Source organism: Dromaius novaehollandiae, chromosome 10 (genome assembly GCF_036370855.1).
Source record: "Dromaius novaehollandiae isolate bDroNov1 chromosome 10, bDroNov1.hap1, whole genome shotgun sequence".
NCBI lineage: Eukaryota > Metazoa > Chordata > Aves > Casuariiformes > Dromaiidae > Dromaius > Dromaius novaehollandiae.
Window position 1 is genome coordinate 26894546 of NC_088107.1, and position 16846 is coordinate 26911391.

Below are 16846 nucleotides of genomic sequence, written 5' to 3' on the forward strand. Positions count from 1 at the left end.
CAGCCAGGAGCCTGCCTCTGGCCAAGTAGGCACACAGCCTGCTGTGACCTCACAAGCAGAGCCAGCAGGTGGGGCTGCACACTAACGTATGAGGCACTGAGGCTGCTGTGACCTCACAAGCACAGCCAGCAGCCAGGAGCCTGCCACTGGCCTAGGAGCCACTCAGGCTGCTGTGACCTCCCAAGCACAGCCAGCAGCCAGGAGCCTGCCTCTGGCCTAGGAGGCACGGAGGCTGCTGTGATCTCACAAGCACAGCCAGCAACCATGAGCCTGCCACTGGCCTCGGAGGCACTGAGGCTGCTGGGGCCTCACAAGAACAACCAGCAGCCATGAGCCTGCCACTGGCCTAGGAGGCACTGAGGCTGCTGTGACCTCACAAGCACAGCCAGCAGCCAGGAGCCTGCCACTGGCCTAGCAGGCACTGAGGCTGCTGTGACCTCACAAGCACAGCCAGCAGGCAGGAGCCTGCCACTGGCCTAGGAGGCACTGAGGCTGCTGTGACCTCACAAGCACAGCCAGCAGCCAGGAGCCTGCCACTGGCCTAGCAGGCACTCAGCCTCCTCTGACCTCACAAGCACAGCCAGCTGCCAGGAGCCTGTCGCTGGCCTAGGAGGCACTGAGGCTGCTGTGACCACTCAAGCTCAGCCAGCAGCCAGGAGCCTCCCACTGGCCTAGGAGGCACGGAGGATTCTGTGACGTCACAAGCACAGCCAGCAGCCATGAGCCTGCCACTGGCCTAGGAGGCACTGAGGCTGCTGTGACCTCACAAGCAGAGCCAGCAGGTGGGGCTGCACACTAAAGTATGAGGCACTGAGGCTGCTGTGACCACAAAAGAACAGCCAGCAGCCAGGAGCCTGCCTCTGGCCAAGTAGGCACACAGCCTGCTGTGACCTCACAAGCAGAGCCAGCAGGTGGGGCTGCACACTAAAGTATGAGGCACTGAGTCTGCTGTGGCTTCACAAGCACAGCCAGCAGCCATGAGCCTGTCACTGGCCTCGGAGGCACTGAGGCTGCTCTGACTTCACAAGAACAACCAGCAGGTGGGGCTGTACACTAAAGTATGAGGCACTGAGCGTGCTGTGACCTCACAAGCTCATCCAGCAGCCAGGAGCCTGCGACTGGCCTAGGAGGCACTGAGGCTGCTGTGACCTCACAAGCACAGGCAGCAGCCAGGAGCCTGCCACTGGCCTAGGAGGCACGGAGGCTGCTGTGATCTCACAAGCACAGCCAGCAGCCATGAGCCTGCCACTGGCCTAGGAGGCACTGAGGCTGCTGTGACCTCACAAGCACAGCCAACAGGGGGCGCTGCACACTATCGTATGAGGCACTGAGCCTGCTGATACCTCCCAAGCACAGCCAGCAGCCAGGAGCCTGCCACTGGCCTAGGAGGCACTGAGGCTGCTGTGACCTCTCAAGCTCAGCCAGCAGCCAGGAGCCTCCCACTGGCCTAGGAGGCACGGAGGATTCTGTGACGTCACAAGCACAGCCAGCAGCCAGGAGCCTGCCACTGGCCTAAGAGGCACTCAGGCTGCTGTGGCCTCACAAGCACAGCCAGCAGCCAGGAGCCTGCCAGTGGCCTTGGAGGAGCTGAGGCTGCTGTGACCTCACAAGCAGAGCCAGCAGGTGGGGCTGCACACTAAAGTATGAGGCACTGAGGCTGCTGTGACCACACAAGAACAGCCAGCAGCCAGGAGCCTGCCACTGGCCTAGGAGGCACGGAGGCTGCTGTGACCTCACAAGCAGAGCCAGCAGGTGGGGCTGCACACTAAAGTATGAGGCACTGAGGCTGCTGTGACCACACAAGAACAGCCAGCAGCCAGGAGCCTGCCACTGGACTGGGAGGCACTGAGGCTGCTGTGACCTCACAAGCACAGCCAGCAGCCATGAGCCTGCCACTGGCCGAGCAGGCACTCAGGCTGCTGTGACCTCACAAGCACAGCCAGCAGGGGGCGCTGCCCATTACCCAGGGGGCATTGATGCCGCTGTGACCTGCCAAGCACAGCCAGCAGCCATGAGCCTGCCACTGGCCGAGCAGGCACTCAGGCTGCTGTGACCTCACAAGCACAGCCAGCAGGGGGCGCTGCTCATTACCCAGGGGGCATTGATGCCGCTGTGACCTGCCAAGCACAGCCAGCAGCCATGAGCCTTCCACTGGCCTAGGAGGCACTGAGGCTGCTGTGACCTCCCAAGCACAGCCAACAGCCAGGAGCCTGCCACTGGCCTCGGAGGCACTGAGGCGGCTGTGACCTCCCAAGCACAGCCAGCAGCCAGGAGCCTCCCATTGGCCTAGGATACACTGAGGCTGCTGTGACTTCCCAAGCACAGCCAGCAGCCATGAGCCTGCCACTGGCCTAGGAGGCAATCAGGCTGCTGTGACGTCACAAGCTCAGCCAGAAGCCAGGAGCCTGCCACTGGCCTAGGAGTCATTCAGGCTGCTGTGACCTCACAAGCATGGCCAGCTGCCAGGAGCCTGCCACTGGCCTAGGAGGCACTGAGGCTGCTGTGACCTCACAAGCACAGCCAGCAGACAGGAGCCTGTCATTGGCCTAGGAGGCACTGAGGCTGCTGTGACCTCACAAGCACAGCCAGCAGCCAGCAGCCTTCCACTGGCCTAGGAGGCACTGAGGCTGCTGTGACCTCACAAGCACAGCCAGCAGCCAGGAGCCTGCCACTGGCCTAGCAGGCACTCAGCCTCCTCTGACTTCGCAAGCACAGCCAGCAGCCAGGAGCCTGCCACTGGCCTAGGAGGCACTGAGGCTGCTGTGACCTCACAAGCAGAGCCAGAAGGTGGGGCTGCACACTATCGTATGAGGCACTGAGCCTGCTGATACCTCCCAAGCACAGCCAGCAGCCAGGAGCCTGCCACTAGCCTAGGAGGCACTGAGGCTGCTGTGACCACTCAAGCTCAGCCAGCAGCCAGGAGCCTCCCACTGGCCTAGGAGGCACGGAGGATTCTGTGACGTCACAAGCACAGCCAGCAGCCAGGAGCCTGCCACTGGCCTAGAATGTACTGAGGCTGCTGTGACCTCCCAAGCACAGCCAACAGCCATGAGCCTGCCACTGGCCTAGGAGGCACTCAGGCTGCTGTGACGTCACAAGCACAGCCAGCAGCCAGGAGCCTGCTACTGGCCTAGGAGGCACTGAGGCTGCTGTGACCACTCAAGCTCAGCCAGCAGCCATGAGCCTCCCACTGGCCTAGGAGGCACGGAGGATTCTGTGACGTCACAAGCACAGCCAGCAGCCAGGAGCCTGCCACTGGCCTAGAAGGTACTGAGGCTGCTGTGACCACACAAGCACAGCCAACAGCCATGAGCCTGCCACTGGCCTAGGAGACACTGAGGCTGCTGTGACCTCACAAGCACAGCCAGCAGCCAGGAGCCTGCCACTGGCCTAGGAGGCACTCAGGCTTCTGTGACGTCGCAAGCATAGCCAGCTGCCAGGAGCCTGCCACTGGACTCGGAGGCACTCAGGCTGCTGTGACCTCACAAGCACAGCCAGCAGCCAGGAGCCTGCCACTGGCCTAGGAGGCACTGAGGCTGCTGTGACCTCCCAAGCACAGCCAGCAGCCATGAGCCTGGCACTGGCCTCGGAGGCACTCAGGCTGCTGATACCTCCCAAGCACAGCCAACAGCCATGAGCCTGGCACTGGCCTAGGAGGCACTGAGGCAGCTGTGACCTCACAAGCACAGCCAGCAGCCAGGAGCCTGCCACTGGCCTAGGAGGAATTGAGGATGCTGTGACCTCACAAGCACAGCCAGCAGCCAGGAGCCTGCCACTGGCCTAGGAGGCACTCAGGCTGCTGTGACCTCCCAAGCACAGCCAGCAGCCATGAGCCGGCCACTGGCCTAGGAGGCACTGAGGCTGCTGTGACCTCACAAGCACAGCCAGCAGCCATGAGCCTGCCACTGGCCTAGGAGGCACTCAAGCTGCTGTGACCTCACAAGCACAGCCAGAAGGGGGCGCTGCATACTAACGTATGAGACACTGAGGCTGCTGTGACCACAGAAGAACAGCCAGCAGCCATGAACCTGCCACTGGCCTCGAAGGCACTGAGGCTGCTGTGACCTCACAAGCACAGCCAGCAGCCAGGAGCCCGTCGCTAGCCTCGAAGGCACTGAGGCTGCTGTGACCTCACAAGCACAGCCAGCAGCCATGAGCCTGTCGCTGGCCTAGGAGACACTGAGGCTGCTGTGACCTCCCAAGCACAGCCAGCAGCCATGAGCCTGCCACTGGCCTAGGAGGCACTCAGGCTGCTGTGACCTCAGAAGTACAGCCAGCAGCCCGGAGCCCGCCACTGGCCCAGCAGGCACTCAGCCTCCTGTGACCTCACAAGCACAGCCAGCAGCCATGAGCCTGCCACTGGCCTAGGAGGCACTGAGGCTGCTGTGACCTCCCAAGCATAGCCAACAGGAAGCGCTGCACACTAACGTATGAGGCACTGAGCCTGCTGTGACCTCCCAAGCACAGCTAGCAGCCAGGAGCCTGCCACTGGCCTCGGAGGCACTGAGGCTGCTGTGACCTCACAAGCACAGCCAGCAACCAGGAGCCTGCCACTGGCCTAGGAGGCACTGAGGCTACTGTGACCTCACAAGCACAGCCAGCAGCCAGGAGCCTGCCACTGGCCTAGGAGGCACTCAGCCTGCTGTGACCTCACAAGCAGAGCCAGCAGGTGGGGCGGCACACTAAAGTATGAGGCACTGAGGCTGCTGTGACCTCACAAGCACAGCCAGCAGCCAGGAGCCTGCCTCTGGCCAAGTAGGCACACAGCCTGCTGTGACCTCACAAGCAGAGCCAGCAGGTGGGGCTGCACACTAACGTATGAGGCACTGAGGCTGCTGTGACCTCACAAGCACAGCCAGCAGCCAGGAGCCTGCCACTGGCCTAGGAGCCACTCAGGCTGCTGTGACCTCACAAGCACAGCCAGCAGCCAGGAGCCTGCCACTGGCCTAGGAGGCACTGAGGCTGCTGTGACCTCCCAAGCACAGCCAGCAGCCAGGAGCCTGCCTCTGGCCTAGGAGGCACGGAGGCTGCTGTGATCTCACAAGCACAGCCAGCAACCATGAGCCTGCCACTGGCGTCGGAGGCACTGAGGCTGCTGGGGCCTCACAAGAACAACCAGCAGCCATGAGCCTTCCACTGGCCTAGGAGGCACTGAGGCTGCTGTGACCTCACAAGCACAGCCAGCAGCCAGGAGCCTGCCACTGCCCTAGGAGGCACTGAGGCTGCTGTGACCTCACAAGCACAGCCAGCAGCCAGGAGCCTGCCACTGGCCTAGGAGGCATTGAGGCTGCTGTGACCTCACAAGCACAGCCAGCAGCCAGGAGCCTGCCACTGGCCTAGCAGGCACTCAGCCTCCTCTGACCTCACAAGCACAGCCAGCTGCCAGGAGCCTGTCGCTGGCCTAGGAGGCACTGAGGCTGCTGTGACCACTCAAGCTCAGCCAGCAGCCAGGAGCCTCCCACTGGCCTAGGAGGCACGGAGGATTCTGTGACGTCACAAGCACAGCCAGCAGCCATGAGCCTGCCACTGGCCTAGGAGGCACTCAGCCTGCTGTGACCTCACAAGCAGAGCCAGCAGGTGGGGCTGCACACTAAAGTATGAGGCACTGAGGCTGCTGTGACCACAAAAGAACAGCCAGCAACCAGGAGCCTGCCTCTGGCCAAGTAGGCACACAGCCTGCTGTGACCTCACAAGCAGAGCCAGCAGGTGGGGCTGCACACTAAAGTATGAGGCACTGAGTCTGCTGTGGCTTCACAAGCACAGCCAGCAGCCATGAGCCTGTCACTGGCCTCGGAGGCACTGAGGCTGCTCTGACTTCACAAGAACAACCAGCAGGTGGGGCTGTACACTAAAGTATGAGGCACTGAGCGTGCTGTGACCTCACAAGCTCATCCAGCAGCCAGGAGCCTGCGACTGGCCTAGGAGGCACTGAGGCTGCTGTGACCTCACAAGCACAGGCAGCAGCCAGGAGCCTGCCACTGGCCTAGGAGGCACGGAGGCTGCTGTGATCTCACAAGCACAGCCAGCAGCCATGAGCCTGCCACTGGCCTAGGAGGCACTGAGGCTGCTGTGACCTCACAAGCACAGCCAACAGGGGGCGCTGCACACTATCGTATGAGGCACTGAGCCTGCTGATACCTCCCAAGCACAGCCAGCAGCCAGGAGCCTGCCACTGGCCTAGGAGGCACTGAGGCTGCTGTGACCTCTCAAGCTCAGCCAGCAGCCAGGAGCCTCCCACTGGCCTAGGAGGCACGGAGGATTCTGTGACGTCACAAGCACAGCCAGCAGCCAGGAGCCTGCCACTGGCCTAAGAGGCACTCAGGCTGCTGTGGCCTCACAAGCACAGCCAGCAGCCAGGCGCCTGCCAGTGGCCTTGGAGGAGCTGAGGCTGCTGTGACCTCACAAGCAGAGCCAGCAGGTGGGGCTGCACACTAAAGTATGAGGCACTGAGGCTGCTGTGACCACACAAGAACAGCCAGCAGCCATGAGCCTGCCACTGGCCTAGGAGGCACGGAGGCTGCTGTGACCTCACAAGCAGAGCCAGCAGGTGGGGCTGCACACTAAAGTATGAGGCACTGAGGCTGCTGTGACCACACAAGAACAGCCAGCAGCCAGGAGCCTGCCACTGGACTGGGAGGCACTGAGGCTGCTGTGACCTCACAAGCACAGCCAGCAGCCATGAGCCTGCCACTGGCCGAGCAGGCACTCAGGCTGCTGTGACCTCACAAGCACAGCCAGCAGGGGGCGCTGCTCATTACCCAGGGGGCATTGATGCCGCTGTGACCTGCCAAGCACAGCCAGCAGCCATGAGCCTGCCACTGGCCGAGCAGGCACTCAGGCTGCTGTGACCTCACAAGCACAGCCAGCAGGGGGCGCTGCTCATTACCCAGGGGGCATTGATGCCGCTGTGACCTGCCAAGCACAGCCAGCAGCCATGAGCCTTCCACTGGCCTAGGAGGCACTGAGGCTGCTGTGACCTCCCAAGCACAGCCAACAGCCAGGAGCCTGCCACTGGCCTCGGAGGCACTGAGGCGGCTGTGACCTCCCAAGCACAGCCAGCAGCCAGGAGCCTGCCACTGGCCTAGAAGGTACTGAGGCTGCTGTGACCTCCCAAGCACAGCCAACAGCCATGAGCCTGCCACTGGCCTGGGAGGCACTCAGGCTTCTGTGACGTCACAAGCACAGCAAGCTGCCAGGAGCCTGCCACTGGACTCGGAGGCAATGAGGCTGCTGTGACTTCACAAGCACAGCCAGCAGCCAGGAGCCTGCCACTGGACTGGGAGGCAGTCAGCCTGCTGTGACCTCACAAGCACAGCCAGCAGCCATGAGCCTGCCACTGGCCGAGGAGGCAATCAGGCTGCTGTGATCTCACAAGCACAGCCAGCAGCCAGGAGCTTGCCACTGGCCTAGGAGACAGTTAGGCTGCTGTGACCTCACAAGTAGACCCAGCGGCCATGAGCCTGCCACTGGCCTAGGAGGCACTCAGGCTGCTGTGAACTCACAAGCACAGCCAGCAGGTGGGGCTGCACACTAAAGTATGAGGCACTGAGGCTGCTGTGACCTCACAAGCACAGCCAGCAGCCAGGAGCCTGCCTCTGGCCTAGGAGGCACACAGCCTGCTGTGACCTCACAAGCACAGCCAGCAGCCATGAGCCTGCCACTGGCCTAGGAGGCACTGAGGCTGCTGTGACCTCACAAGCACAGCCAGCAGCCAGGAGCCTGCCACTGGCCTAGGAGGCACGGAGGCTGCTGTGATCTCACAAGCACAGCCAGCAGCCATGAGCCTGCCACTGGCCTAGGAGGCACTGAGGCTGCTGTGACCTCACAACCACAGCCAACAGGGGGCGCTGCACACTATCATATGAGGCACTGAGCCTGCTGATACCTCCCAAGCACAGCCAGCAGGCAGGAGCCTGCCACTGGCCTAGGAGGCACTGAGGCTGCTGTGACCACTCAAGCTCAGCCAGCAGCCAGGAGCCTCCCACTGGTCTAGGAGGCACGGAGGATTCTGTGACGTCACAAGCACAGCCAGCTGCCAGGAGCCTGCCACTGGCCTAAGAGGCACTGAGGCTGCTGTGGCCTCACAAGCACAGCCAGCAGCCATGAGCCTGCCAGTGGCCTTGGAGGAGCTGAGGCTGCTGTGACCGCACAAGCAGAGCCAGCAGGTGGGGCTGCACACTAAAGTATGAGGCACTGAGGCTGCTGTGACCACACAAGAACAGCCAGCAGCCATGAGCCTGCCACTGGCCTAGAAGGTACTGGGGCTGCTGTGACCTCACAAGCAGAGCCAGCAGGTGGGGCTGCACACTAAAGTATGAGGCACTGAGGCTGCTGTGACCACACAAGAACAGCCAGCAGCCAGGAGCCTGCCACTGGACTGGGAGGCACTGAGGCTGCTGTGACCTCACAAGCACAGCCAGCAGCCATGAGCCTGCCACTGGCCGAGCAGGCACTCAGGCTGCTGTGACCTCACAAGCACAGCCAGCAGGGGGCGCTGCTCATTACCCAGGGGGCATTGATGCCGCTGTGACCTGCCAAGCACAGCCAGCAGCCATGAGCCTTCCACTGGCCTAGGAGGCACTGAGGCTGCTGTGACCTCCCAAGCACAGCCAGCAGCCATGAGCCTGCCACTGGCCTAGGAGGCAATCAGGCTGCTGTGACGTCACAAGCTCAGCCAGCAGCCAGGAGCCTGCCACTGGCCTAGGAGTCATTCAGGCTGCTGTGACCTCACAAGCACGGCTAGCTGCCAGGAGGCTGCCACTGGCCTAGGAGGCACTGATGCTGCTGTGACCTCACAAGCACAGCCAGCAGCCAGGAGCCTGCCACTGGCCTAGGAGGCACTGAGGCTGCTGTGACCTCCCAAGCACAGCCAGCAGCCAGGAGCCTTCCACTGGCCTAGGAGACACTGAGGCTGCTGTGACCTCACAAGCACAGCCAACAGGGGGCGCTGCACACTATCGTATGAGGCACTGAGCCTGCTGTGACCTCCCAAGCACAGCCAGCAGCCATGAGCCTGCCACTGGCCTAGGAGGCACTGAGGCTGCTGTGACCACTCAAGCTCAGCCAGCAGCCATGAGCCTCCCACTGGCCTAGGAGGCATGGAGGATTCTGTGACGTCACAAGCACAGCCAGCTGCCAGGAGCCTGCCACTGGCCTAAGAGGCACTCAGGCTGCTGTGACCTCACAAGCAGAGCCAGCAGGTGGGGCGGCACACTAAAGTATGAGGCACTGAGGCTGCTGTGACCACAAAAGAACAGCCAGCAGCCAGGAGCCTGCCTCTGGCCAAGTAGGCACTCAGCCTGCTGTGACCTCACAAGCAGAGCCAGCAGGTGGGGCTGCACACTAACGTATGAGGCACTGAGGCTGCTGTGGCCTCACAAGCACAGCCAGCAGCCAGGAGCCTGTCACTGGCCTCGGAGGCACTCAGGCTGCTGTGACCTCACAAGCACAGCCAGCAGGTGGGGCTGTACACTAAAGTATGAGGCACTGAGCCTGCTGTGACCTCACAAGCTCAACCAGCAGCCAGGAGCCTTCCTCTGGCCTAGGAGGCACACAGCCTGCTGTGACCTCACAAGCACAGCCAGCAGCCATGAGCCTGCCACTGGCCTAGGAGGCACTGAGGCTGCTGTGACCTCACAACACAGCCAGCAGCCAGGAGCCTGCCACTGGCCTAGGAGGCAATCAGGCTGCTGTGATCTCACAAGCAGAGCCAGCAGGTGGGGCTGCACACTAAAGTATGAGGCACTGAGGCTGCTGTGACCACAAAAGAACAGCCAGCAGCCAGGAGCCTGCCTCTGGCCAAGTAGGCCCACAGCCTGCTGTGACCTCACAAGCAGAGCCAGCAGGTGGGGCTGCACACTAACATGTGAGGCACTGAGGCTGCTGTGGCCTCACAAGCACAGCCAGCAGCCAGGTGCCTGTCACTGGCCTCGGAGGCACTGAGGCTGCTGTGACCTCACAAGCACAGCCAGCAGGGGGGGCTGTACACTAAAGTATGAGGCACTGAGCCTGCTGTGACCTCACAAGCTCATCCAGCAGCCAGGAGCCTGCCTCTGACCTAGGAGGCACACAGCCTGCTGTGACCTCACAAGCACAGCCAGCAGCCATGAGCCTGCGAGTGGCCTAGGAGGCACGGAGGATTCTGTGACGTCACAAGCACAGACAGCTGCCATGAGCCTGCCAGTGGCCTTGGAGGAGCTGAGGCTGCTGTGACCGCACAAGCAGAGCCAGCAGGTGGGGCTGCACACTAAAGTATGAGGCACTGAGGCTGCTGTGACCACACAAGAACAGCCAGCAGCCAGGAGCCTGCCACTGGCCTAGGAGGCACGGAGGCTGCTGTGACCTCACAAGCACAGCCAGCAGGTGGGGCTGCGCACTAAAGTATGAGGCACTGAGGCTGCTGTGACCACACAAGAACAGCCAGCAGCCAGGAGCCTGCCACTGGACTGGGAGGCACTGAGGCTGCTGTGACCTCACAAGCACAGCCAGCAGCCAGGAGCCTGCCACTGGCCTAGGAGGCACTGAGGCTGCTGTGACGTCACAAGCACAGCCAGCAGCCAGGAGCCTGGCACCGGCCTAGGAGGCACTCAGGCTGCTGTGGCCTCCCAAGCACAGCCAGCAGCCATGAGCCTGCCACTGGCCTAGGAGGAGCTGAGGCTGCTGTGACCTCACAAGCAGAGCCAGCAGGTGGGGCTGCACACTGAAGTATGAGGCACTGAGGCTGCTGTGACCACACAAGAACAGCCAGCAGCCAGGAGCCTGCCACTGGCCTCGGAGGCACTGAGGCTGCTGTGACCTCACAAGCACAGCCAGCAGGTGGGGCTGCACACTAACGTATGGGGCACTTATTCTGCTGTGACCTCACAAGCACAGCCAGCAGCCAGGAGCCTGCCACTGGACTGGGAGGCACTGAGGCTGCTGTGACCTCACAAGCACAGCCAGCAGCCAGGAGCCTGCCACTGGCCAAGGAGGCAATCAGGCTGCTGTGACCTCCCAAGCACAGCCAGCAGCCAGGAACTTGCCACTGGTCTAGGAGACAGTTAGGCTGCTGTGACCTCACAAGCACAGCCAGCAGCCAGGAGCTTGCCACTGGCCTAGGAGACAGTTAGGCTGCTGTGACCTGCCAAGCACAGCCAGCAGCCATGAGCCTGCCACTGACCTAGGAGGCACGGAGGATTCTGTGACGTCAAAAGCACAGCCAGCTGCCAGGAGCCTGCCACTGGACTCGGAGGCACTCAGCCTGCTGTGACCTCACAAGCACAGCCAACAGCCAGTAACCTCCCACTGGCCTAGGAGACACTGAGGCTGCTGTGACCTCACAAGCACAGCCAGCAGCCAGGAGCCTGCCTCTGGCCTATTAGGCACTCAGGCTGCTGTGACCTCCCAAGCACAGCCAGCAGCCAGGAGCCTGCCACTGGCCTAGGAGGCACTCAGCCTGCTGTGACCTCCCAAGCACAGCCAACAGCCATGAGCCTGGCACTGGCCTAGGAGGCACTGAGGCAGCTGTGACTTCAGAAGCACAGCCAGCAGGTGGGGCTGCACACTAAGCTATGAGGCACGGAGGATTCTGTGACGTCACAAGCACAGCCAGCAGCCAGGAGCCTGCCACTGGCTTAGAAGGTACTGAGGCTGCTGTGACCTCCCAAGCACAGCCAACAGCCATGAGCCTGCCACTGGCCTAGGAGGCACGCAGGCTGCTGTGACCTCACAAGCACAGCCAGCAGCCAGGAGCCTGCCACTGGCCTAGAAGGTACTGAGGCTGCTGTGACCTCCCAAGCACAGCCAGCAGCCATGAGCCTGCCACTGGCCTGGGAGGCACTCAGGCTTCTGTGACGTCACAAGCACAGCCAGCAGCCAGGAGCCTGCCACTGGCCTAGGAGGCACTCAGCTTGCTGTGACTTCACAAGCACAGCCAGCAGCCAGGAGCCTGCCACTGGACTGGGAGGCAGTCAGCCTGCTGTGACCTCACAAGCACAGCCAGCAGCCATGAGCCTGCCACTGGCCGAGGAGGCAATCAGGCTGCTGTGATCTCACAAGCACAGCCAGCAGCCAGGAGCTTGCCACTGGCCTAGGAGACAGTTAGGCTGCTGTGACCTCACAAGTAGACCCAGCGGCCATGAGCCTGCCACTGGCCTAGGAGGCACTCAGGCTGCTGTGAACTCACAAGCACAGCCAGCAGGTGGGGCTGCACACTAAAGTATGAGGCACTGAGGCTGCTGTGACCTCACAAGCACAGCCAGCAGCCAGGAGCCTGCCTCTGGCCAAGTAGGCACACAGCCTGCTGTGACCTCACAAGCAGAGCCAGCAGGTGGGGCTGCACACTAAAGTATGAGGCACTGAGCCTGCTGTGACCTCACAAGCTCATCCAGCAGCCAGGAGCCTGCCTCTGGCCTAGGAGGCACACAGCCTGCTGTGACCTCACAAGCACAGCCAGCAGCCATGAGCCTGCCACTGGCCTAGGAGGCACTGAGGCTGCTGTGACCTCACAAGCACAGCCAGCAGCCAGGAGCCTGCCACTGGCCTAGGAGGCACGGAGGCTGCTGTGACCTCACAAGCACAGCCAGCAGCCAGGAGCCTGCCACTGGCCTAGGAGGCACGGAGGCTGCTGTGACCTCACAAGCACAGCCAGCAGCCAGGAGCCTGCCACTGGCCTAGGAGGCACGGAGGCTGCTGTGATCTCACAAGCACAGCCAGCAGCCATGAGCCTGCCACTGGCCTAGGAGGCACTGAGGCAGCTGTGACCTCACAACCACAGCCAACAGGGGGCGCTGCACACTATCGTATGAGGCACTGAGCCTGCTGATACCTCCCAAGCACAGCCAGCAGCCAGGAGCCTGCCACTGGCCTAGGAGGCACTGAGGCAGCTGTGACCACTCAAGCTCAGCCAGCAGCCAGGAGCCTCCCACTGGCCTAGGAGGCACGGAGGATTCTGTGACGTCACAAGCACAGCCAGCAGCCAGGAGCCTGCCACTGGCCTAAGAGGCACTGAGGCTGCTGTGGCCTCACAAGCACAGCCAGCAGCCATGAGCCTGCCACTGGCCTAGAAGGTACTGGGGCTGCTGTGACCTCACAAGCAGAGCCAGCAGGTGGGGCTGCACACTAAAGTATGAGGCACTGAGGCTGCTCTGACCACACAAGAACAGCCAGCAGCCAGGAGCCTGCCACTGGACTGGGAGGCACTGAGGCTGCTGTGACCTCACAAGCACAGCCAGCAGCCATGAGCCTGCCACTGGCCGAGCAGGCACTGAGGCTGCTGTGACCTCACAAGCACAGCCAGCAGGGGGCGCTGCTCATTACCCAGGGAGCATTGATGCCGCTGTGACCTGCCAAGCACAGCCAGCAGCCATGAGCCTTCCACTGGCCTAGGAGGCACTGAGGCTGCTGTGACCTCCCAAGCACAGCCAGCAGCCAGGAGCCTGCCACTGGCCTAGGAGGCAATCAGGCTGCTGTGACGTCACAAGCTCAGCCAGCAGCCAGGAGCCTGCCACTGGCCTAGGAGTCATTCAGGCTGCTGTGACCTCACAAGCACGGCTAGCTGTCAGGAGGCTGCCACTGGCCTAGGAGGCACTGATGCTGCTGTGACCTCACAAGCACAGCCAGCAGCCAGGAGCCTGCCACTGGCCTAGGAGGCACTGAGGCTGCTGTGACCTCCCAAGCACAGCCAGCAGCCAGGAGCCTGCCACTGGCCTAGGAGACAGTTAGGCTGCTGTGACCTCCCAAGCACAGCCAGCAGCCATGAGCCTCCCACTGGCCTAGGAGGCACTGAGGCTGCTGTGACCTCACAAGCACAGCCAGCAGCCAGGACCCTGCCACTGGCCAAGGAGGCAATCAGGCTGCTGTGACCTCCCAAGCACAGCCAGCAGCCAGGAACTTGCCACTGGTCTAGGAGACAGTTAGGCTGCTGTGACCTCACAAGCACAGCCAGCAGCCAGGAGCTTGCCACTGGCCTAGGAGACAGTTAGGCTGCTGTGACCTGCCAAGCACAGCCAGCAGCCATGAGCCTGCCACTGGCCTAGGAGGCACTGAGGCTGCTGTGACCTCCCAAGCACAGCCAACAGCCATGAGCCTGCCACTGGCCTAGGAGGCACGGAGGATTCTGTGACGTCAAAAGCACAGCCAGCTGCCAGGAGCCTGCCACTGGACTCGGAGGCACTCAGCCTGCTGTGACCTCACAAGCACAACCAACAGCCAGTAACCTCCCACTGGCCTAGGAGACACTGAGGCTGCTGTGACCTCACAAGCACAGCCAGCAGCCAGGAGCCTGCCTCTGGCCTATTAGGCACTCAGGCTGCTGTGACCTCCCAAGCACAGCCAGCAGCCAGGAGCCTGCCACTGGCCTAGGAGGCACTCAGCCTGCTGTGACCTCCCAAGCACAGCCAACAGCCATGAGCCTGGCACTGGCCTAGGAGGCACTGAGGCAGCTGTGACCTCAGAAGCACAGCCAGCAGGTGGGGCTGCACACTAAGCTATGAGGCACGGAGGATTCTGTGACGTCACAAGCACAGCCAGCAGCCAGGAGCCTGCCACTGGCCTAGAAGGTACTGAGGCTGCTGTGACCTCCCAAGCACAGCCAACAGCCATGAGCCTGCCACTGGCCTAGGGGGCACGCAGGCTGCTGTGACCTCACAAGCACAGCCAGCAGCCAGGAGCCTGCCACTGGCCTAGAAGGTACTGAGGCTGCTGTGACCTCCCAAGCACAGCCAACAGCCATGAGCCTGCCACTGGCCGAGGAGGCAATCAGGCTGCTGTGATCTCACAAGCACAGCCAGCAGCCAGGAGCTTGCCACTGGCCTAGGAGACAGTTAGGCTGCTGTGACCTCACAAGTAGACCCAGCGGCCATGAGCCTGCCACTGGCCTAGGAGGCACTCAGGCTGCTGTGAACTCACAAGCACAGCCAGCAGGTGGGGCTGCACACTAAAGTATGAGGCACTGAGGCTGCTGTGACCTCACAAGCACAGCCAGCAGCCAGGAGCCTGCCTCTGGCCTAGGAGGCACACAGCCTGCTGTGACCTCACAAGCACAGCCAGCAGCCATGAGCCTGCCACTGGCCTAGGAGGCACTGAGGCTGCTGTGACCTCACAAGCACAGCCAGCAGCCAGGAGCCTGCCACTGGCCTAGGAGGCACGGAGGCTGCTGTGATCTCACAAGCACAGCCAGCAGCCATGAGCCTGCCTCTGGCCTAGGAGGCACTGAGGCTGCTGTGACCTCACAACCACAGCCAACAGGGGCCGCTGCACACTATCATATGAGGCACTGAGCCTGCTGATACCTCCCAAGCACAGCCAGCAGCCAGGAGCCTGCCACTGGCCTAGGAGGCACTGAGGCTGCTGTGACCACTCAAGCTCAGCCAGCAGCCAGGAGCCTCCCACTGGTCTAGGAGGCACGGAGGATTCTGTGACGTCACAAGCACAGCCAGCTGCCAGGAGCCTGCCACTGGCCTAAGAGGCACTGAGGCTGCTGTGGCCTCACAAGCACAGCCAGCAGCCATGAGCCTGCCAGTGGCCTTGGAGGAGCTGAGGCTGCTGTGACCGCACAAGCAGAGCCAGCAGGTGGGGCTGCACACTAAAGTATGAGGCACTGAGGCTGCTGTGACCACACAAGAACAGCCAGCAGCCATGAGCCTGCCACTGGCCTAGAAGGTACTGGGGCTGCTGTGACCTCACAAGCAGAGCCAGCAGGTGGGGCTGCACACTAAAGTATGAGGCACTGAGGCTGCTGTGACCACACAAGAACAGCCAGCAGCCAGGAGCCTGCCACTGGCCTAGGAGGCACTGATGCTGCTGTGACCTCACAAGCACAGCCAGCAGCCAGGAGCCTGCCACTGGCCTAGGAGGCACTGAGGCTGCTGTGACCTCCCAAGCACAGCCAGCAGCCAGGAGCCTTCCACTGGCCTAGGAGACACTGAGGCTGCTGTGACCTCACAAGCACAGCCAACAGGGGGCGCTGCACACTATCGTATGAGGCACTGAGCCTGCTGTGACCTCCCAAGCACAGCCAGCAGCCATGAGCCTGCCACTGGCCTAGGAGGCACTGAGGCTGCTGTGACCACTCAAGCTCAGCCAGCAGCCATGAGCCTCCCACTGGCCTAGGAGGCATGGAGGATTCTGTGACGTCACAAGCACAGCCAGCTGCCAGGAGCCTGCCACTGGCCTAAGAGGCACTCAGGCTGCTGTGACCTCACAAGCAGAGCCAGCAGGTGGGGCGGCACACTAAAGTATGAGGCACTGAGGCTGCTGTGACCACAAAAGAACAGCCAGCAGCCAGGAGCCTGCCTCTGGCCAAGTAGGCACTCAGCCTGCTGTGACCTCACAAGCAGAGCCAGCAGGTGGGGCTGCACACTAACGTATGAGGCACTGAGGCTGCTGTGGCCTCACAAGCACAGCCAGCAGCCAGGAGCCTGTCACTGGCCTCGGAGGCACTGAGGCTGCTGTGACCTCACAAGCACAGCCAGCAGGTGGGGCTGTACACTAAAGTATGAGGCACTGAGCCTGCTGTGACCTCACAAGCTCAACCAGCAGCCAGGAGCCTGCCTCTGGCCTTGGAGGCACACAGCCTGCTGTGACCTCACAAGCACAGCCAGCAGCCATGAGCCTGCGACTGGCCTAGGAGGCACTGAGGCTGCTGTGACCTCACAACACAGCCAGCAGCCAGGAGCCTGCCACTGGCCTAGGAGGCAATCAGGCTGCTGTGATCTCACAAGCAGAGCCAGCAGGTGGGGCTGCACACTAAAGTATGAGGCACTGAGGCTGCTGTGACCACAAAAGAACAGCCAGCAGCCAGGAGCCTGCCTCTGGCCAAGTAGGCCCACAGCCTGCTGTGACCTCACAAGCAGAGCCAGCAGGTGGG